The sequence below is a fragment of the Leuciscus leuciscus genome (assembly GCF_965113295.1).
Source record: "Leuciscus leuciscus genome assembly, chromosome: 5".
Lineage (NCBI taxonomy): Eukaryota > Metazoa > Chordata > Actinopteri > Cypriniformes > Leuciscidae > Leuciscus > Leuciscus leuciscus.
Window position 1 is genome coordinate 17,955,793 of NC_138729.1, and position 24,235 is coordinate 17,980,027.

General features: G+C 39.6%; 1 long non-coding RNA gene across 1 annotated transcript in view; it reads right to left on the reverse strand.

Moving 5' to 3' along the window:
* The window catches only part of LOC309498830, a 178,966-nt gene that overhangs the window by 96,225 nt on the left and 58,506 nt on the right, over nucleotides 1–24,235 (reverse strand). The window lies entirely within an intron of this gene.

Here is a 24,235-nt window from a genome sequence, read left to right on the forward strand (position 1 = left end):
CAGTGTCAAATTGAATTGTCTGGTCTGTCTGAGCTCAGCAAATGCACATTTAATTCAAGCCACCATGACACTGGCAAACCACTATTCAGGGAAGACATAGAGCCCTAAAGGTGCTTATTTTTTATGCATTTCTTTCTTCTTTCATCTCAAGGCAGCCATTAGATAAGCTAATCTAATTCCCCTCAACTCGTCAGTGCCATGTAGCCACCAAAGTCATAATTAAGCCTCTCTGTTGTGATGAAAGTCATCTTCCCTTTTTATAATTTTGCAATATACAACTAATGTAATTATTTCACAATGAAAAAACATTTAATGCTTTCAGATGCAAAGGACATTTAAAGAGATCACCAGAAAGAGTTCACCAGAAAATGGAAATTCTTACCCCTTTACTGGCATTCATGTTGTTCCAAAACTGTTAAAATATATTTTGAACAAAAAAACTAAACAAAAATGACTCAGACAGTGTTTTTTTTTTTTTTTCAGTGTTGTTTTAGATTTCATTTTTTCCACAAAAACACTTTTTAAAGGTCCCATATTGTCAAAAATGAAATTTCCTGGATTTCTTCATGATAACAGAGGTCTAAGGGGCTATGTAACTTCAAAACAGTCAATCCACAGACAAATGCACACAGCCTGCATAAAGTAGCTGTGCCTTTTCAACGAGCCATTGTGACTTCCGTAAAAATGTGATGTCAGAACTAGGCCTACTCAGTCATCGCCTTCAGTCCCACCCCGAGCACTGCCCACCGTCCCTCCCTCCTTTTGCCCAACCCCAGACAACATCGTTGCTGAGCAACAACAACATGGAAACATGTAGAGAAAATGCTGTTCAGTCAATGGATGTAGAGACTTGCACTCCCGCGGGACCCAATGCAACAGAGTGCGGCGGGGGACTAGATGTGATGGCCGAGTGCGGGCGTGAAGTACTCGTGTGTGTGCGGATTGCGGGAGAATAAAACGATTCGCGGGACTCCCACAAAGTAGAAATATCTAAAAATAAAACATCTAAAAACAAATAAATTGCTATTCATATGTTGCACAAAAGCAACAAGAATAACTAAAACTAAATAAAAAACGATTTACAGGCCAGAACGAGTTCCCTTTCAAAAGCTACAATCGATGCTGCGCTGCTCAGCACGTTGGGAACGTCTTTAAACGTGACCAGCTGTGAATATAGTGTGCAAACACGTCAATAGAATTGACCCGGAGGTAATATAGCCTCGGTCAATGACGTCGTCAACGCGCACACCCGCGACGCAAGGCTATAAATAGATGAGCCGCAGGTGCATCGTCAGGTCTTTTGTTTTCAGACCACTCTGTGTATGTGTGCGTCAATCTCTCTCTATCTCTCTACAAAACTCACTTCAGATCTTTGTTAGGAGTTAGTGTTCATAACTGGCAGCCAAGCAAACACAGAACTTTGGCACAACGTACCCAACCTTCTAACAACGTTTTAACAACATGGCCAAAAGGTTGCTATAACTACGTTGTGTGGTGAAGGTTGTTACAGCGTTGTCACAATGTTGACATTAAACCACCGTTCAGGGTCATTGCTTGATGGGCCATTGTGCCTAGGGTGTCTGGACAACCACTGGACTACATAATGTACTCGTCACTGCCCTGAAGCGGGAAAATCAGCCTTTTAAATTCCAACCACCTGTTGTTGGGCTCATTGTGTTCTCATTCATCATCGAGCAAGGATACGTGAGTATTGCGTTTAGCCTACCTCAGCTATCAAACACAACCTACAACTTTAATTTCTAATGTGATTAATGTAGCATCGCTCGCACTGTTTAGTTTTTCGTTTGATTTTTCCGCTATTTAGTCTCATTCGTTTCTTTGCTCCTCTGGATTTGTGGATGTTTCCCCGGTGACACCTGCTTTCGGCTACTGTCTGCCATACAGACCCGGTTTTGTTCATTAAATGTTCTGATCTGCCTTTGCTTTTTATGTTTTATTTATTATACTTAAAATAAATTTGTATATTCGTTTATTTCGTTTTTTTCGTTTTTCACAAATGTATGACTTTTGGAAGTGCAATTTATACAGTTTTAATAAAGTTGAATTAACGAAACCTTCTGTCATTTTTACTCTTCAAAGTGTAGGCTACACTTGCAGGTGTTGATAGCCCCATTAAATAATAATATAGATAAACAATAAACGATAAAAAGTATATAATTATCTAACAAAATGCACCATATAAAAATATTGTCAGAACGTCATCTCTCAGTTGCTGAATGTCGCGCAACAACGTTGCTACAGCCCTGTCGCGGCTTACAATTCTACGTTGTTACAATGTTGCGAGCACGTAGACAGCGACGTTGCCATTGCAGAAATGCGACGTGCCACAGACGTTGCCACAACGTAAATGTGTTTGTTGGGAGTGTGCAGATTTCTCTCTTTCTCATCTCAACAACAAGTGAAAAGAGTTCAAGTTAAAAGAAATCAGCTGGTTAAAAATGAGTCAACAGCAGAATAAGCGCTGTGTCCCTCCATGTTCTCGTCCTATGTCAGTACTGGAGACACACGCTTACTGCTTTGTGTGTTTGGGGGAGGAGCATGCGGTCGCTGCATTGGAGTCAGGCGAGTGCCAGCATTGTGAATTGTTCACTGTCAAAATGCTTTGTGCTAATCTTGGCTACTTTCAGTCCGCACCCGCATTACCATCGTGGGGCTCCCAAATGTATTTGAATGACGAGCAAGAGACGGATCCGTCCCTTTCGCTTGCTCGTTCACCAGATCCACACGTTTCCTCGCGTGATCCAGAAGCGCGCTCCGGTGCTTCTTCGGCTCATGCGAGGGACGATGATGAATCTCTTGGGTCTGCGGACTTCGAGCAGCCATTCTCTGAGCATTCCTCGCACAACGATAAATCCGTCGAGGAATTACTCAAGGTGGTTACTGGCACGGTGGCCAGGTTACAGCTTGACTGGCCCCGTGAACAAGAGACCCCCAAACGCAGTAACCTAGAGGATAGGTATATCTGTCTGGTGGCAAGGGGGAGGGACCACAACATCAGTCTCTCCCCTTTTTCGAGGACCTCCATGATGAACTATCTAAATCATGGAGTAAACCATATACCTTGCGTATCTTGACTTTTTCGACTATCGTGGGTGCGAAGTCACGCAGGTATGCGGAGATGCCCCAGGTTGAAGAGACACTCGCGAGCTATCTCTCGCCTGGGTCTGCATCTTCGCTGAAGAAACCTCCCCTCCCCTCGAAGCCGTGTAGAACAACGTCGGCTCTCGTGGGTAAAGATCCTTCAAGATCTAGGGAGGTTAAGAAGCAGAGTGTGGCGAGTCGCGCTCCCCCTCAGAGAGACTGGGGACCGGCTCGTTGAGCTCAGCAACCTCCCAGGGCAGACCTCAGGACTGTTATCACTAATAAAAGGAAGAAGTCCTGATGGTCTTGCAAACAGTCTGGTGGGGGTAGCTCCCCTCAAATGTCTGCTCACCCCGTTCCGCTACCCTCACGAAACCTCTCCATCTCTGCCACCTCTGGCGTTTCGGGGGGCAGAGGTTTCCAGCGAAATGTTAGATGTCCTGTTGCTTCCTGCTGTCGTCAAACAGGACACGAGACATCTAACATCCCCTCAACAGGAAGTGTTAAAACTAGTACCACTATCGGAGAGTCTGGCAGCGTGGAAAATTCTGCCAGGCATTTTCTGCATGGGTATTAAGCACAGTACAAATAGGATACAGAATGCAATTTATTCGTCGTCCTCCGCGTTTCAACAGCGTGGTCTCCACTTCCATGAAGCCGGAGCTGGCGTACGTATTGTCACAAGAGCTACAATCTCTACTGAGCAAAGAGGCCATAGAACATGTTCCTCTTCCAGAGAGTCAGGCTATTACAGCAGATACTTCCTGGTTCCCAAGAAGGATGGGGGGTTGCGTCCAATCTTAGATCTTCGAGGCTTAAACAAAATGGTAAAAGCGCTCAAGTTCAAGATGTTAACTTTCAAGATGATCGTGTCGCAGATTCAACATCACGATTGGTTCGTCACGATCGATCTGAAGGATACTTTCATATAGAAATATTGCCACAAAACAGGAAGTTCCTGAGGTTCGCTTTCGAGGGCGAAGCTTACCAATTTTGGGTTCTTCCATTCGGCCTAGCCTTGTCACCCCGCACATACACAAAATGCATGGATGCAGCACTGGCTCCATTTAGACTCCAGGGCATTCGCATTTTAAATTACATAGACGATTGGCTAATACTTGCACAATCGCAAGAGATGGCGCTTCAACACAGAGACATCGTGTTAGCTCATCTAGTTTCCCTAGGGCTGAGACTTAACACCAAGAAAATTGTTCTTTCTCCTGCTCAGAGAACGACTTATCTCTGGAACGTTTGGGATTCGATCACGATGCGGGCACAACTGTCTCCCGCTCGAATCGAGGCCATTCAGCATACCCTGAGCAAAGTCAGGCTTTGGGAGCGAACTTTGCACTATTTCTGTCATGCCAAACCATGCACGCAGTAGCCTATGCTTGCTTTTATGTTAAATTAACAGTGGTTTGTGAATGTTTTAACAAATAATTTATCACCATCATTACAGGTGTTTTATTTACCTTACTTGTGAGCGGCTACCGCATACATGACCCTAGTCACTTGTGGTTGGCCTGGCCGTGCGTCACTCAGAAAACAACAGGCCAATCAGAAAAGAGGCTCATGAAGATTAATTAGAAAGGCCAAAATCGACCTGTTCTTGGCAAAGCTCCTGAGAAAGGAGCTGTAAAAATATTTTGAGATGGTTTTTGGTACTTATACCGCAAATATATATTCTTAAGGACATCAAAACCTAAAATAAAACTCCAGAAAGGTGTACAATATGGGACCTTTAAATAAAACATCTCCTTTTGTGTTCCACAGAAAGTCATACTTGCTTGAAGCAATATGAGGGTGAGTAAATGATGACAGAATTTGGGTGAACTATCCCTTTAATACCATATTGAACCATATTGCAGTTATTTAACAGGCGCTTTGGCAGGGTAGTGTGCCCCTGTTAGCCCCTGCTGGTAGATGGCGTGACTGGCACCATCTGGCTGCAAAAAAGCATCTTTCTCCATTGAGGGCCATTCAAATCAGCATTGCATTACATTCTGATGAATACATATAAATGTTTTGACATATTTCAGGTAACAGGCTACAGTATTAACCTTTTATTTTCATATGGATTGAAATGGATTGAATTTTTATGTTATCCCATGAAACTACCATTGAGATAAATGGGAAAGCTCAAATAAATCTCTCTATGGGTATTATAGGCCCCCTTGAACCTAACCTGCAGTGGCATTTCCTGGGCCCACTTTAAAGTTTATTGCATTGGGCCCCATGCTGGGGCCCTCAGGGGAGATCGTTATAGGCCCTAACTTGAACACATTTCCCGTTTGTGTTTATTACAAGCACAAACATGACATGAACTGAACTGAAGACTTAATCTGAATATTTTTCTAGTTTGTCCTTGTTGATGAATTTGCCAAATCTGACCAGCATTCGTTTAATGTTCCTAATGTGAACTGAATAAATGACATGTTATAACCTTTAGATTTTTATGGAAGCTTGTTTCCGCCACAGAATAAAATAAAAAATTTAAAAAAGGAATTGCTACTTTTTATTTCACAATTCTGACTTTTTCTTCTCACAATTGTGTGATATAAAGTCAGAATTGCGTGATATAAAGTCGCAATTGCGTGTTATAAAGTCAGAATTGTGAGATATAAAGTCGCAATTCTGACTTATTTTCTGCATGTTTATATCTTGCAATTATGGCTTTATACACGCACTTGACCCTTAGTATAACTTAATTAACGACCACAGATGGTAAAAAAGTGACCACACCAACCAGAGCAAACATCAGTGCATTATATGCTATTGTTAACATTACTGTATGGAAAAGAACTTACAGTATATTTTGATGATAGATTACTAAAACAAACCATTTTTTCTTTGGAATAACATACATTCATAAATCATTCATCAAAGATTCATCAATCGTGCAATTAAGTAAATACAGTATTGTAGAGTTTGATTTCATCTTGATGTTAACATCTTCATCAAATCAAAGGTTTCTTCAAAGATGAACTAAAGGTGTAATTGTTCATGGAAACAATCCAAGACAGCTTGTCTGGTGTTTTGAAATTAAATCAGTTTAAAATGTTCTCTTTTCATGCTTTGTCCTAAAAGTACTTAGCTTTCATTGCAAAAAGCTATTGCCTCAAAACATTGTCTGCTAGCCCAGTTTTAGTTCAGATGCTCTGATGTCCTGTTCACCAGATCTGAGATGTGGGGCCAATAGGGTTGGGTTTGTCCCTATGGACATCCTAAATGTGCACTTATCTTTTTAGCTACAGCATCGACTTTCTTCCTCTTACATCTTTCCACTCTCAGTTGTCTTCCTATAGTGGGAATGGCTTTTAAGTAAATCACCAGGCTTGGGAGGGTTACTTTAAAAATGTATTCCGTTACAGTTACAAATTACTTCATAAAAAAAGTATTCAGTAACGTAATCCAAGTACTATAATATGAAAGTAATGTAACTGATTACTTTGGGATTACTTCAAGGTCACGTATATAAATAAAGTCAAGCAAGAAGAAATATTATAAAAAATTATTATTATTTTTTTATTAAGAATTTGGTCCAGTGTACAATATTTGCAAAATATACACACATGCCTGAATATATATTTATGTAAAGGGCTATACAGACATCTAGTGGCTAATGTATGGTATTACAGATTATTTTGTTTTATTTTTAACTAATTTTTAACTAAAAAATTAAAACACAACATTTAACATTTTTACACAATCTACATATTAGTTTATTTTAAAATAGGCCTACATGTTGACTAAAGCCGTGATCTTTCTTAATTTGCCTGACTGGACGTGGGGCGTTGGCAGTGGGAGTTCCCCTACGTTACCTAGACAGCGAACATCCCGTTACGTGAGAAGAGATTAAGAAAGGACATTTTGGGTACTAAAAAAGCTACTCTCCTAATTTCTACAAAATAGCAGCGGAATTTCCATGAATTAAAAGCGATTTTACCCGCAGATCGTTTCTACTAGCAGTGATTCAATCTGGAGGAGATTGTAGAAAGCTGTTATTTGCACACGCACCAGCGCGTGGCACACGTGAGTCATTACTGGCAACAGAACCAGGAACTACTGTATAATCAAGCAGCGCTTAATATAGTGTTATTATGCCAAAATACTGATTTATTTAGGTTTAAATGAAACCATTGTAATCCTGAAAGTATTCTCCCTTTTTTCAAAATGTAACTATAATCTGATTACTATGTTTTTTTACGTAACTGTAACGGATTACAGTTACTGGATTTTTGTATCCTGATTACATAACGCCGTTACATGTATTCCGTTACTCCCCAACCCTGTAAATCACATATATTGAACCGCATTCTAAAGAGCATGTCCCATGTTGCTTTGCTCCAAATGCCTCTTAAGTTACTATTAGAGATTTATCCTAGCCAATACTATATACTCTAATATCCACTCATTAACCTTAATACAATTTTCATATTACAGGATGGGCAGTATTTCAGATACATATTTAAAATACGTATTTGAAATATAAAATACTATTTTGTATTTTAAAGCCTTTGAAAATAATCAAGTGTAATTTGTTTTTAAAGTCCCCATGTGGTGAAAATAAAAAAAATTGATGTTGTTTATATGTCTATGTGGTGTTTTTAATATGCTTTAAGACAAACCATGTGCAAATTCATTTCCTTAAAACATCAGAGAACCAAAGACAGTCTCAAAATGGTGGTTTTGACGTCAACGTGATCATCAACGAGTGGATCTCTGAACTGGTGTGAGTGGAGGCGGGGCTAATTAGCATATTCATAGAACTGCGTATTCTAAATGAGGCAAGGGTCTAGAGTTACATTCAAACTATTTTAAGGCATTTAAATTGTAATTTTGTTGAACAAAGGTTTAAGGATAAAATAATTTACTACAGGGGACTTTAAATAAATTTAAGTTTAGTATTTTGTATTTTCAAAATACATAAAATACTTTGTACCAGTCAACCTCTTCGTTAGACTGCTGATTTCCTGTATAAACTAAGTCAGCCCCCAACCCCAACTTTCATGCACATGAGCTGCAGCTGTGGGTGAGTGAATTGTCTGTATTGATAAGGAATAAGATAAGGTGAGGTCTACTTGTTGATTAAGGTTAAAATGGAACATCATTCAGATTTGCCTTCAGTTAACATGAAGAAATAAAAGAGCACTGGCAAGGGAAAAGAATAGCATTAGCCAGTCATTCTTGATAGTGAATCGTTTGTTGGTTTTATCAACTAGCTAGTCAAATGTGTTTAAGTACTGTTTGCTACGACTGGGTGATATGATAATATATATTGTAGCAATGATATAAAGTGTGAATCAATTTAACTTAACTGTGTCATTTATATATTGCGGTATGCACATATATCCATCCAACTTTTAATGGGCAAGAATTATTGACACGTTAGAGCGATACAGAAACATGGTGGACCTGGGTGGACTGGTTGATAGTTCAGGTTTGGTCGACGGTGGCGGTCAGCTTGTTCCCTCTGGTGGCGGACAGCGTGTTGTAGGTGAACATGGGCTTGATTCCAGACCTCTTTACTCCTTTGCATCCATCTTTCCACTGCTGGAACATCGGAGGGCTCTCCAGACAATGGAATCAGTGGGGGCAGAAATCCCAGTACACACTTGAATGGTGTCAGGCAAGTAGTGGGCTTCATCAAAGAGTTCTGAGCGTATTCGGCCAACGGTAAATACCGGGTCCCCTCGGGCTGGTTCTCTGAACAGTAGGTGTGTATATTATCAGTTCCTTGTTCAAGCGTTCCGTCTGACCATTAGACTGGGGGTGATAGCCAGAATTGAGACTTACATTCACATTCAACATTTTGAAGAAGGCAGACCAAACTTGTGAGTTGAATTGAGTACACCTATCAGACACCATATCTTCAGGGAACCCGTAGAATCGAAACACGTTATTAAATAGGAGCTCAGCAGTTTCCAAGGCAGAGGAGAGTTTGGGCAATGAAATCAACCTTTAAGTCTTGGAGAAATGCTCAACCACTGTGAGAATAGCAGTTAACCCCTTAGAGGGTGGAAAAATCAAATGAGTGAGGTGTGTACCCATTGTAGCACATGAGGTCGAAGAGTGGGAGGCACATAAACCTTGCCAGGAGGACAAATAGTTGGGGAAGGATTGTAAAGGATCTCCTCCATAATTTGCTATCTCACAGGGGCCACAACTACTACAGAGGGTGGAATAATCTGCTCTTGAGAATGAGGATTGGAGGTGAGATCAGAAGTATTGTGAATGCGGGAAATAGTATCAGCTTTACCTTTCTTAGTGCCTGGTCTGTAGGTGATGGACAAATTAATTATTGTAAAGAACAGTGCCCACCTTGCCTCAGGTTTAGTCTTTTGGCCAATTGCAAGCATTCCAAATTACAGTCAGCACCTGGAATGGGTGTCTCACTCCCTCTAACCCAGTGGTCTCAAACTCAGTTCCTGGAGGGCTACTGTAACAGCTCAGCACAATTTTGCTCCAACCCTAATCAAACACACCTGATCCAGCTAATCAAGGTCTTCAGGATTACTAAAAACTTCCAAGCAGGTGTGAGTTGGAGTTGGTTAGATCTAAACTCTGCAGGGCTGTGGCACTGCTCTAACCAGTGGCACCACTCTTCAAAGCCCGCCTTTATGGCTGACTGTAACGTGATTCAGGAGAAGGAAGGAAGAGGACAGGGTCGGCTTTACTAAGGCTCATGGTTTATTCACTTTCAAATGGTCAAAACAAAAGTCACGCTCACAGCGCTTCAATAAACTCATTCCAAATACAATCAATTATGCAGCTCTTCAGAGCATTCAGTGCACATGCACAGGCACGAGTCCGTGGTCTGTCTCTCTCTGATCACCTCACTGTTTCCCTGGCTTATATCCGGTCTCTCCACGCTAGGGGTTGCACAACTACTGATTTCTGTTAGTCGATTTCTTATCAAAACAATAGTCTACTTGAGTTACTCGACTACTCGTGGTTCATGCAACTGTAAATGAAAAGACATGAAATAGTTCTTATCAATAAATATTTAATAATTCATAGCCTAATGCAACAATTACATAAGTAAACTCTCAAAACATTATAATTATGACATTACATATTTTAATTTTCATGTAACAGAGTAAAGCCAAATAAATAGCCATTCTTGCCTTTAATTTCAGACGCAATGTCCACTTTTAGGGGCCGTTCACATATCGCGTCTTTTGCACGCTCAAATTTGTTATTTCAAATGTAGGCGCGCGGCAAGCACGCTCATAATGGAAGCGACGCGGTGCGCTATAGTTTTTCCAGGCCTCGGCGAGATGAAAACCTCTCAACTGCAGAATTGACTCTTTTTGACTCTCAGAATTGAAAATATTTTACTTTAAAGTATTTAAACACTTGTTCTGAGTGACAAAACATGCTCACTGCCCTTATCAAGAGACATGAGATCATCTCGAATTTGTAGAGGAACAGGAGGGACTAAAGCATAAATTATGAAAGCAATGAGCTGAATGTTATCTTTAGAAGCACTGATAATCTGAAAACATGAAAACATGACCAAGACAATGCATTATTTAGCGGATGTTTCATTCAAGCAGTACAATATTCTTTTGCTTGGCTGTTTCTCTTGCCTTGCTGTCTTTTTCTCACCTCACCTGGGATGAGTGAGGGTGCTAAAGTGTTGCTGTGCATACCTCTGCAGCAGCCCAGAGCAACACCTCTTTCCTGACTGATAATGTCTTTTCAGAAAACAGAGCATCTGCTCTGTGCTATTTTTACCCTCTTGATTCCCTCTCCGGTTCGGTCTTCAGGGGGGCTGAGCTATCATGAAGATATACTGTCTGAGGCACCAAGGAAGATCCAGAAACCTATTTGACAACACAGAATTCTGGGAATCCTCCTAGCCAGGAGATTTTTCCTCAGAGGCAAGAGATTTAAAAAAAAATTGGATGAGAAAATAATTGACAGTACAAAAATAAAACAAAATGAGATCAAAAAAGGGAATAAACAGTACCGCAGTGACACTAGCAAATAAGGTTTCAAATGGTCATGGTGTGGTTGACTAACATGGCCTCATTAGCCCTTCTATAACTAGATCATTTGATTCAGACTCATCTTTCTCTATTTAAAGTATCTGATACTAAACATTTTGCATGCAAGTTTATACATCTCCAGAATTTCATATAGTTTTACAGGTGGATGATTACTGAAGAAATATTCAAAGCAAGTGTAACAATAGACAACATAGAGAAAGTTGTGGACTCGGGTGCACAAGTTTATTCTTCAAACAAAGTAAAACCATCCAAGTATTCAAGAAGTACACTCCAAGTGTTTCATCACATGCATAAACATCTGAATAAAGACAAGTGAGCACATAAAGTGCAAAAGGACATCAGAGTCCAATAAAGGGAATTATTAAACAAAAGATAATGAAAACAGATAACATAAAATGCTTCAGATGAGCTCTTAACCAAAATACACTAAACAAACTCTACTTGCAGGGAAAACGAGGTAAGAGTCCAGGACAGAATAATCCACATACAGGAAAACCATCTGGATATACAAAGGATCGCAGAGATGACACAGGTAAGTTACCACAGGAGAAACATGTCTATAATACTTTACTGAAGCCATACAATGATGAACTGAACAGGTAAGGTTTATATATAGAGAGTCCAGAGGGCTGATTATAATAACATCAAGGGTGCTCAATTAGTAGGCTAATTAGGGGATGTGGAAGGGTTGAGTGACTGTCCAAATACCCACACTTGCAATCTTGGCCACTTGAGAGCTCGTGCACTTGACAGGAAGTAAGTGCGCAAGACTGTCCTATGTCTTAAAAATGCAGTGCCCTTAATGCACAATAAAACCCACACTAGGGCTGCGTTCCAGTCCAAAATTGTCATGCCCTTCACTTGCTAACTTCCCTCCGTCTCGTTCACTCGGATGTACGTCATTGCAAGTGCCCACTACTATTTTTTGCAACACAATAACTGTACCATCGGGCAATGATGAATCGTGAAACGTTCTATGCACACTTGCAGTCTTCACGCCTACTTGAACACTTGGGCCAAATACAGAAAATGCGTCATGTAGTAGACAAGTGGTCAAGTGCAAAGACCGCAAGTGTGGGTATTTGGACAGGGCACTAGACTATGTGAGCAAGTGGGACACAGTCAAGAGTGCACGTGACAGCGTGAAATTGACCTTTATTATTGATATTTATTATTGGACTTTTGTTCACTTTTATTTATTTATTTTGGGATATTTTGGATTATTATTTTGTTATTATTACTTATTTTGATAGTTATTATTTTTACATTTGCATGTATGCAATTAGCAGAGGCTTTTATCCAAAGCAAAATAAATTTTTCAAAGAGCCAACCATATTCATAATTTACAATGCAAGGTTTATCAGACAGGAAGCAAGCAAGAGAGGAGGAGAAATGCAGAGAATTTTTTTTTTTAAAGGAATGTCAAAAATGTTAAACATAGGATAGGCAAATTTTTCAATTAACATCACTTTTTATTATTCTGGTTGAAACTCTCTTCACATCCTGATAGCAATTTATAATAGAAGTGGTCTAAATGGTAAAAGAAATTACATGACATCATCTGTGGAAGTCTCTGGACCAAAAAAATCATTCAATCATTACGTTCGGTCTGAATGCAGTGATATGATGTCCTACCTGCCTGTCAAGTCAACATATGTATTACCATACCGCACCCTGCTCACGCAGACATCACATGTCATCAGCGCGTTCCATTAGGCTATGCAGAGTTGACACGCAGTCACTGAGTGCCACAAACAAACAGCACCCGCCTATTACAGTTCCTCCTGAACCAAAACAACAAGCTCATGCTGCATTCACACCATTTTCTAACCGTATTTAGAGACGGCAAACCGTGACGTTCTCAGACTCGGATTTAAATGCATAAATCTGAGTCTGAGGTCCGAGTGAGCTTCGAGTAGAAGGTCACGGGTTGCAGTCTCTATCTATGTCAACACTATCATCACCGACAGCAGTCATGTTGTACAAGTCAGAGCCCTGTTAGTTGTTTACGTTCATTATTATTATAATGATATTTGCTTTGAGACATGAGGTAATTTAACGCCGTCTCATGTGACACTTTGCACACGTTCATGTGTTTTGAAGGAAGCGTGGCTTTGGAGACACTCTGAAGGGAGGGTGGGATCTCATGCTTTCAAAACTAGCTTGCGATTGGGAGCATCTCCGAAATTGGCTACCCTACCTTTAATATAAATTTGAATATAAATATTATACTGCTTGTTGCCTGTAGATAGTCCCAAGTGTATGGCATTATGGTCTTCCATATGCCTGAAATCCTGTGTAAACATCAAATGAAAATGAAAAATGAATTAATATTGGATTTAAAAACTCAAACACAGAGCAGAGATTGGCTTCCTCATTTCAGATGTTCACCACACGCTGCCGCTCCTGTCCCATCATCACTTAAAAGGCTTAGCCTGAGGACTACACACAGTGTTACTTTTGAGTAATGGGGGTCCGCTTTGATGTCCCGCTGCCTCATCAGCTGGAAAGCTCTGCCTGTCTCATCTACAGTTCAGCGAGAGTGCTGTGCCAATCGCACCTGACTTACCTTAACCAATACAGTTAATTCTTATTATTCAGCCGATGTTCATTTGTGTATTTTTTTCTCAATTGTTAGGATACAAAAGAGTATTAATTCAGTGAGGGAAAGTGCTTACATCTCTATATAATCCTTTATATTTTGCTAAGAAAATAAATATTTGCTTCTGTGTACCACCTATGCTCAAGGACGATTAGCAGAGATGAATATTGCTGATTGCATATAATGGATCTTCATGAGGTGGGTTGTTCTCATCCTGCATGCTTTCATAAGAATCCCACTCATTCATAACTTAGCAGCTGAATCTAAGATGGCTGGTTTCTTTGATGGATACTATTTCAGGATCAGGAAGAAATTATTTAAGAACTTACATCACAAGGGGAAGCGATTCAGAGACTTCAAAGATGTTCGAACACAGGGTAGCATGTGGAACAGTGTGCGTTCTGTCAAAGAGAGAAAGAGAATGATAAATGAATCGTTCAGCTTGTGCAGAACCATCAGAGACAATAGTTAGGAAAGTAATGAGGCCTTTTGAAATGCACTTGTCCAGGAACAATAACAATAAGATGAAAGTCTTAACAGGGGAAAACGTGTATTATGGTTACAGAGAGTCTAGGATGAATTCAATCTTTTTTTTCTTCTGAGTTTTCTCCTCAAGCATAGCCTATTACACAAGTCTTTTTCTGTGCTGCTTTTCTAAGTTTCAGAACAAAATTCAGTGGGTTTTAAATTAGATTAAACAGTACATGGCTTCCAATTCAGGTTTAAGATGTTCAAAACATAGCTACAAGCTTAAATCCCTCCCCATAAAGCTTTAATACTCTGTATTTCCGAGTATTGCGTAAGTATCCGTGTGGAACAGAATCACAGAGACACGAACCTGACACACAGCGTGTATAAGAGTGGAATTATGTAACGATGTTCCACAATAGAATTCTATTCACTACACTCAAACGGCCTCCACAGTCACCAGATTTCAATCCAATAGAGCAACTTTCTTTTTTTTCTTTTTTTATTAAGAATTAAAAACATCATGATTTGATTTGACTTCTAGTGCCTGATTGTGTCCAGACCATTTTTATCAGCATTCTTGGGGTGTTTTCTTTTTTTAAAAGTATCTTATATTTACTCTAGAAGAAAAATTGTGTAAGATATTTGGACTTCACAGAATATACCTTGAATTAAGTTTATACCCCCATTTTACATTTTTTAAGCATAGCCACTAATTTAGATTTTTGCTTAAACATGTGGAAAAACATCCTGGTATTTTAGTGGAAAACCAGATAAAAGTGATGATTTAGAAAGTGATTTTTGCAGGTTGTTGTTAACAGTAGTGTTGCACCACTGGGCACTTAGCAACACTCTTCACCGGAGGGATCTTTTGTTCTGTTTTCTTCACTCATCAATCAATAGAGCTCACTTTCCTGCAGGATAAAGATAGTTCAGGAGATTGAAATGCACGTGACGTGCTATCAATTCTAGATCCGTTGCAGACTGCTATTTCTGGCTGAGCACTAAGTTTGAGAGAGGAAAACCGCTTTCCCTTTCACACAATATATTTCTGATGGGCATATGGAGAAGACGACATGCCAGAAATAAATGCTTTACTTGTTTTGTCATTTAAATCTTATTTTCTGTTCCATTTGTTTTTGAAATCCAATTTCATCAAACTGCTGTTTTCTGTCTCAACAGAAAGAGAGCTGTGCTCAATTACCTTCCTAGAGCTCTCGTGATCTCACCGTTAATCTATCTGACCTACAGCTGACTTTGTGTTTTCCTCTTTTGGAAAATGCAATTTGGAGATGAGGGATTTTGTCAATGGCACAACCTGTCTGTGACAGACAATTTTAGCTTGTTGTCTAGCTGAGATAAAGGAGAAGACGAGAAAGAGTGACGAGAGATTAGGAGGAGACATAGACATACTGACAGAGTGAGAAAGAGAAAAGCGGAAGTGTCCTCAGGAATAACTCCATTATCCTTCAACATTACAGTTGAGCTCTAACAGAGAATGGACATCACATCTGAGCCACAGGCTGACATGTCAGACTTAAAGGTCCCAAAAAGACGTGGATAACCTTACCTTTATGTTAAATATGAAGATTATTATTTTTACAGATTTAGTCAATTGCAATTATTCATAGTAAATTGACTAGTGAATTGGTTGCAAGTCATATGAATGTTGCATTAATTAGAGACAATAAAGAATGGGGATGGTAGAAGATTAGTTCCTAATCAAACTGATTTTCCTTGTTAAGCATTTTGTGGAATGAAGGAATCTTGTTTTAAACATTCTTTTGAGAATATAATTTGAAATATTCCTGTAAACACAATAAATCTTTATAGTTTTTTGTGTATTGTACTCTCTATTAAATGTTTTGCTGTACTTCAGAGTCTGCTTTTATAGTTGCTGGTTTTTCATACATTTGTGTACCTGTTTCGTGGTTGTCTTGGCGTGCTTGACAGACAGTGAACAGTGTGAGTAAATCTCATGCTGAGTTTCTATTTCAGCGCGTTTCTTCAGTTGGTTAGGGTGGATTGGACTGCTTTAGGACTATGTTAGATGGAGTGCATCATTTGTGCACACTGCTGCAATAAAGCAAGTGTCTGCATGAGGCTTCAGGGGCTCAACTGTGCATAGAGGACAAGCTGACAGTTCCATCTGCCTCACAATTTCTCCACAGATGTCCACACACACACTTGCCTGCGCACACGCACACACTCTCACACAACCACGCACGACAGAGCTGTTTTGTTCAACCCATCACTCATTACATTGCTGTCTTGCTTTGGCATCCATTTCTGGCAGTGTCATACAGGGCAGCAGCAAAAAGATATACGGGTTTAAAAAAAAATAAAAAAAAATAAAGCCGCCCACCCGGTTGTTCTTCTGCATTACAAACGATTGAATGTTTGAAAAGACTAGCAAGGATTGAAACAGCTTAAAGGAATTGTCCAGTCATCATTTACTCTCCCACATGTCCTTCCAAACCTGTATGCTGTTACTGAATGACAGATCTGAGCGATCAATACAGTCAAGATCCAAAAATGACAACTTTTATTTGCAGAGTGGTATTCCAAGAGGACAGTTCAACAGTACTGTGACTTATCACTGTTTGTATCACTTCACTTGAATGTGTTTGTTTGTTCCAGACAATCTGTGCATTAGTGGTGGGGATTTTTCACTTACTCTTTTGGCAGATTATATCCTTTTGTCACACTTGGTTGCAAAACAATGAGAAAAAGGATATTTTCTCAGCAGTATTGAATTTATTAACAGAACTGAAAACACTAAGAAGACTATGGAACATAACAACCGCAATACAGACAACATAGAAAAGACAACTGAACAAAGGAAACTGAGGACTTAAACACAGAGGGGTAAACGAGGAAACTAAATGAGCAACATGTGAAATTAATTAGTGAATAACTGGCACACACAAGGAAACAGGTCAACATACAAATGCAGGGAACAGAAACAGAACAGAACCAAACCAAAATACAATGAAACTAAGCAGAACAAAACATAATCCTGACATGACGCCAGGGTGGCGGAGGACTGAAGACCAAGGTTATCCGACAGCAGCACTAATCTAATTCCATACCCAAACCGGTTGACATAAAGACCGCTACCCGAACCGCATCCGCATTAAATCTACATCAGGTAGACAATTATTAAAAAAAATTCTCATGTAACACAAGCAATCAAACCAACATGGCATTCTGAGTTGATGCATTTAAGAAAAATAGACACGACGTGGCAGCACATGGTGATAATTAACAGAAAAAATATGAGAAAGTGCATCCGTCATGTAAACAAAACTTTTGCCTATATGCGAGCAATCACAAATGGCAACATAAATATTATTTCACCCGTTACATCAAAATTAGCGGTTCATCTGTCGGGTACCCGCCCACGTGCAGGACTCTGGTTTTGCTTACAAACAGTAACTAAGAATGTATGCATATTGGACCTTTGAGGGAGTTGTTGAATAATTAATTAAACCGATTTGCTCAAAAACAATTTTACTCTTTATGAGTAAGTCATTGAATCGTTTACTCACCTGATTCATTGACTCCATTGTTTGTATAGCTCAGAGATGGTAGCGAAGTAATATAGACAAAGAAATGGCAATACCGTGTCTAAAATGCAAGTTACTCAATATTAACTTATTGTTCAATACATTTTGTACTACATATAAACAGTCTTTAGCTATTTAAAAATTGGACTTGGGCTGCATTTATGTCCAATATTTTATTATTTTACTTCGCTAACTTCCCTCCGTCTCATTCACTCGAATGTACATGATTGCCTACAATGTATAAGTGCTCACTACTGGCGGAATCTCTGCAATGTGTTTAAATGGAATACCCTAAGCCCCTGATCACTTGGAATCCACAATGGAGCGGATTTATACAGTTTGGGTTTTTTTTACAGATAATTGCAGATAGTTTTTACAGCTTGGGCTGTTGAAAAACAAAACAAAAAAACAATTGAACTGAACAAATTCCATACCCAAACCGGTTGACATAAAGGCCGCTACCCGAACCGCATCCGCATTAAATCTACATCAGGTAGACAATTATTAAAAAAAAATTCTCATGTAACACAAGCAATCAAACCAACATGGCATTCTGAGTTGATGCATTTAAGAAAAATAGACACGACGTGGCAGCACATGGTGATAATTAACAGAAAAAATATGAGAAAGTGCATCCGTCATGTAAACAAAACTTTTGCCTATATGCGAGCAATCACAAATGGCAACATAAATATTATTTCACCCGTTACATCAAAATGAGCGGTTCATCTGTCGGGTACCCGCCCACGTGCAGGACTCTGGTTTTGCTTACAAACAGTAACTAAGAATGTATGCATATTGGACCTTTGAGGGAGTTGTTGAATAATTAATTAAACCGATTTGCTCAAAAACAATTTTACTCTTTATGAGTAAGTCATTGAATCGTTTACTCACCTGATTCAAATTGGAATTGATAACAATACAATAAACTATAACAGTCAGCCAAAGGTAGCTACAAGTATTATGTGTTTAAATGTCAAAGTAACTCCAATATCATACACTAGAGTTGTGTGGGGTGGAGGTAAATGAAGTGCAATCTGCTGTGATGTCACAACCATGTTGCATTGGGGTCTATGGATCTGCCTGAAGTTTATATATTGAGAAGACTTTCTTCCTCTGTCAAAATCAAGGGGTCAAGTGTCTGTCCAAATACACTTCTCTCGCCCACTTGACAAACTTTGAACACACTTCAAAATGGTGGTGAGGCAAAATGGCATTTTCCCCTGAGGGGAAGTGCTTAGGGAAGTTTGCGAGCGTATGTCTAAAAGTGGAGTTAAATGCAGCCTTAAATGCAGCCCTTCGCTTATCAGCTAGAGAATACCCATAATGCACTGTAAGGGTTGTGCCGAATTAATTCATGCGTCTTACCAGATGATGGCGGCCGCAACCGCAATCCATCCATCCATTTTCCAAAATGCTGGTCCAATGTGGACCATACAACTTGCTAAGTCAGTGATAGACAGAAATCAAAAGTTCTCAAATGATGTGCCTACTGCTCCATGCATTCATGAGCCTTAAATAGTTTTTTTCTCTCCATATGATTAATTTAATGTAATTGATGTTACATTGTTTAAAGTTGGCATTAAATTGTCACATGTGCGTGTAGAGTAAAATCCAAGAAAGATGCGTGATGCAGAAGAAACGGGAAATACAGATATTTTAATGAACTCCAGGAACACGAAACTGTCACGAACTCCAGTCACCAGCCCAGTCAACTTAGCACACTACATTTCCCATCATCCCTCACTTTCCTCACCTGCCCTCACTCAGCCATTACTGACACCTGATCCCCATCTTCTCTGCCTATTACCGTCTCATAAAAGCACACACCTATGCATTTACATTGCAAGTCTTAATGCACAGATCTGATCTTTTGACCCGACTGTTTACACTCACTTTAGTAAAGTCAAGCCATTTATATAGTGCTTTTAACAATACAGATTGTTTCAAAGCAGCTTTACAGTGATAATAGAAAATTAAAGTTACAGAGATTGTTTTGGCTTTACAGCAGCTCTAGAATAAAGCTATTGTCCAGCTTAAGTTAGTTTCGATTGATTCACTTCAGTCGCAACAATCATTAGTTATTATCTTAGGGGGCGCTTACACGGCACTGTTCTAACAGAAAACCCTTAATGCTATCCGGCCGCTCATTTGCACAAAACAGTGCCTGGTGGCTCGAGAGCGCAAACCATGAAATAGGTTCCAAAGTACAAGCATTGAAAAATGTATGATACAGAATTTTTTATCGCTTTCGCGTAGCCACGTGAACCAGAATAATCCCGACAACGTTTTATCTGTACTGAGGTAAAAGGAAGGGAATGAGGCCTTCACATGGGAGAGACTAGTTGACACTTCAGGACTGCGTTGTCGTCGTGTCCAGGCGCAGATCCTTCATCAGATCCTGATCATCAGATCCTTCATCCGGCCTGGATCCAGCGTACTGCGGTAAACCTCAGGATAAACAGAGAGCCTAATATTAGCATAAATGCCATCCTTCTTGTGATGTAACGAGTACATCAGGATTTATGGGGAGTGTTCCCGGTTCCGGCTGACCTAATCTATGCAGCCTAATATTGAATTATAGAAATCTATAATGTGTTATGTGTATGCTAGGTCAAAGAGATGTGGTTTTAGTCTAGATTTGAACTGACAGAGTGTGTCTGCTTCCCGGACAATGTTAGGAAGACTGTTCCAAAGTTTTGGTGCTAAATAGAAAAAGGATCTACCGCCAGCAGTCGATTTTTATATTCTAGGTATTATCAATTGGCCAGAATTTTGAGATCGCAATAGACGTGACGGACTATAATGCGTTAAGAGCTCGCTCAAGTACTGGGGAGCTAAACCATTTAGTGCTTTGTAAGTAATCAGCAATATTTTAAAATGTATACGATGTTTAATAGGGAGCTAATCCAGTGTTGACAATATGGTGATTCTTCCTGGTTCTGGTAAGAACTCTAGCTGCTGCATTTTTGACCAGCTGTAGTTTGTTTATTAAGCATGCAGGGCAACCACCCGTAAGAGCATTACAATAATCTAGCTTTGATGTCATGAACGCATGAACTAACTGTTCCGCACTTTAGACAGGACAGGACTGGTACCTGATATCTGTGTTTACATGAATTCCCGCCCAATATGATTTTCGGTGATCGTTTTACTATCCACATGGTAGACCCAGGTTTTGAATGGCCGTGATATTAAAATTATTTGTATAATTCATGTCGGGTGATCATGATTATTTTCCAGCATGGACAAGATAACAGCTGTCATGACTCATGAATGTTTTGCTGCGCAAAATCTGATAGACATATAGTCTGGAAATAATTTTTGTTTAATTACAGCTCAGATCTAGAATTCTGAAGTGAAATTAAGTAGCCCTGTAATATTTTTTTTTAATGAATGCGAATGAATTAACCAGAGAGAGACAGTGAGCGAGCGAGAGGGAGAGCGAGCGCACGTATACACGAGCGACTGACCTAATAGTGAAGCTTGTTGGTTTAATTACAGCGAAGTTATCACCTCATTGCTGAGAAATATAATGTAGCTTTCAGTAGTGAAGCTGTTTTATTTATAAAAGTCACAGGCAGAAGTTTAAAACCTGAATCTGTGTTTGCGCAATTCCTTTTCTTTACAAAGATAAATATAAAGTTACCGCCTGCCTCATAATACAACATTTAAAAAGCTATATTTGTGAATAAACGTGTCGTCCTCACCTTGTGGTGGCTTGGAATTCAAAGGGGAGTCGGATATGCGTGTTTAGACGTAGGTTGGATGTCCAGATATCGGATATGTATCTGATTTAAAACCACATTTGGAAGTGGCTCAGATCAGATGTGAAAAAATCGTATCTCGAGCAGATTTTTGTGTTTACATGTGTGCAACAAATTCTGATCTATGTCAGATGTGAGTAAAAGAGTAAAATATTTTTTGTGCCAGTGTAAACACAGTCTCAGTTCCCTCAGCGTCCAGCCTTGCACAAGGAGTACAGACCCATTTCTGTGATCTTCTGATTGTGCCGTGCCTGTATATGATCTCTAGCATACTTACCTGTGATTCTCTCTCGTGTGTCTTCAAGTGTGTTGTTCTCTCCTGCAAGACTCACCAGCATGCTATACTCCATCATTATACTGAGACCGTGAGCTCCACTGAGTTGCCAACCATCACCATCTGTGAGACAAAGACTTTCATTAAAATCACTCAACCATCCATCAACTGCCATAACCAATATCTACTCACCTGTTTGTTCCCTATACCCAGTCTGTGATCCAATAAAGTTGACCCTGATCAAGATCCTAACAGAAGGCCAGACCAACCAAAATGGACTCAGTGGGGATAATCAGTGCTCCATCGTTCAGAATGGCTAGGCGATCGAATTCTATTTGGATGAATTCCTTCAATATAGCCACCTTTCAACCTGGAAGGATCAACAGTTGATGGACCTGTTTTGGTGTGGGGAGGACCCACACATAGCCCCATGAATTACCAGTGGGTGACTATTACTTCAACCTTGAAATTGATTTAGAAATGGTGCTTGGGATGTCTGGCTCCCCCTGCAGTTTGTGATGTGTGCGAACCATCTCTTATGTCTGTGCCTATGGGATTTTCAGATTATGGAGTTATCGTCCTCAGCATCTAATCTGTCCAACTCCAGACCTATCATATCATCTAAACCCAGGTATTGTCACGGCAAGGAAGCTATTCCCCGATCCAGGAAGGAAGTGTCTAGAAGCATGGTGTGGTGTGAAAATAAGACCAGGAAAAATAGGTATTTTTTAGCAACTCTGTGCTTATTTGTTTACTCAAGATCAGTGCAATTTTCTTTCATAACAGAACCAGACTTGACTAACAGAACCAGACTTCAGAACCAATCAAACGCTTCTCTAGACATGCAATAGTGATAAACAATCAACCAAAGAGAACACTACACATGGATCAAAGACTTGTGTAGTCCTGATATGGTTCTCTAGGTTAGCAGAGCCCCTAATTATGTCTACATGGGTAGCAATGAAAGGGGGCTCAGTAAGTCTAAGGCTAGTAATTCTAAGTCTGAAGATCTCAACACTCCCAATTTATTCATCACGACTCGTAATGGAATTCACAGAGTCCGCTCCGGTCCCAGAGATCTGTCCAGAGTCTGTTCTAGTCAAAGCCCTCCAAGAGTCAATTCCAGAGAGAGAAATTCCAGAATGTTATGTTATGAACTCATCACCAGCCCAGTCACCATAGCACACAACATTTCCCATTATCCCTCACGTTCTTCAACTGCCCTCACTCAGCCATTAACGACGCCTGATCCACATCTTCTCTGTTAATCACCACCTCATAAAAGCACAGACCTCAATTCCCTCAGCACATGGCCCTGAACAAGAAATACAGACCCATTTCTGTAATCTCCTGATTTTTCGGCACCTATATATGATCTCTACTTACCTGTGATTCTACCGTAAATGTTTTCAAGTGTGTTCTCTCCTGCAAGATTCACCAGCATGCTTTTTGGAAGTATATCCTAGTGAACCAGCTAAAAACTAGGACTTAATTTGAATTTATCCATTTTATCATCAGTGTTGATGCTAATGTTTTGAATAGGACACATAAATTTAACACTCGCTCCTGCCACACAAGGGAGCCATCCCCTGAATGCTAACATCCGATTCCCTCCACACCTGTACTACATTCATCATTAGTCAGACTGTGTATAAATAGCCCTGGTCTTTCACTATACCTTTGCAAAGTCTTGTTTATCACTATTGTTGTATGGTATTCCCCAAATAGGAATTGTCCATTTTGATTTCATGGTGACTTTAAAGTTTGTTTGAAAGATGTTCATTGAATTACATTCTTTAATGTAATGATTTATTGATTGTAGTATGATCATATATTACAAAGTCAAGTTATTATGACAAGTTATGACAATCAATAATATCAATAAGAGAAATAAAAAAACCGCAAAACTTTGAGAATGACCCTTAAACCAACCCCAAGGTTTCTCACATTTTTATTTCTACCAGAAAGACTCAAGAAGCTAACATTAAGATGATAATATATTCCTTGAAAAATAACAGATGTTAAAGGAGAAAGAATATATATCAGACCCAGGTAATACACTTGCTTAGTTGATCTCTCCTTTATAATACCAGTACTATTATGAATATACCAATACCAGTTCCAACACAGTCTCAAATACTCTAGTAGTAATAATTATAATTTCTTGTTCTGTAAGGCTCTGTCCTGATATGGTTCTTGAGGGATGCAGATTCTGGCAGATCCTGCCTAAACATGAAGCTTGCCCCCTGGACGGATGGATAGGGAGGATGGAGGGGAACGTCAGCAACAGCATCTATAAGTGCAACAGGTGAGTAATTTCAGCTCTTATAAGCTTAAGGTGACAAAAAGTGATTGGCCACACCTAATTGTGATGAATGAATAACATAGTATTAGTGTCTTCCTGATAGAACTTATGCTAAAGCTTTCCTTTCTTTTCT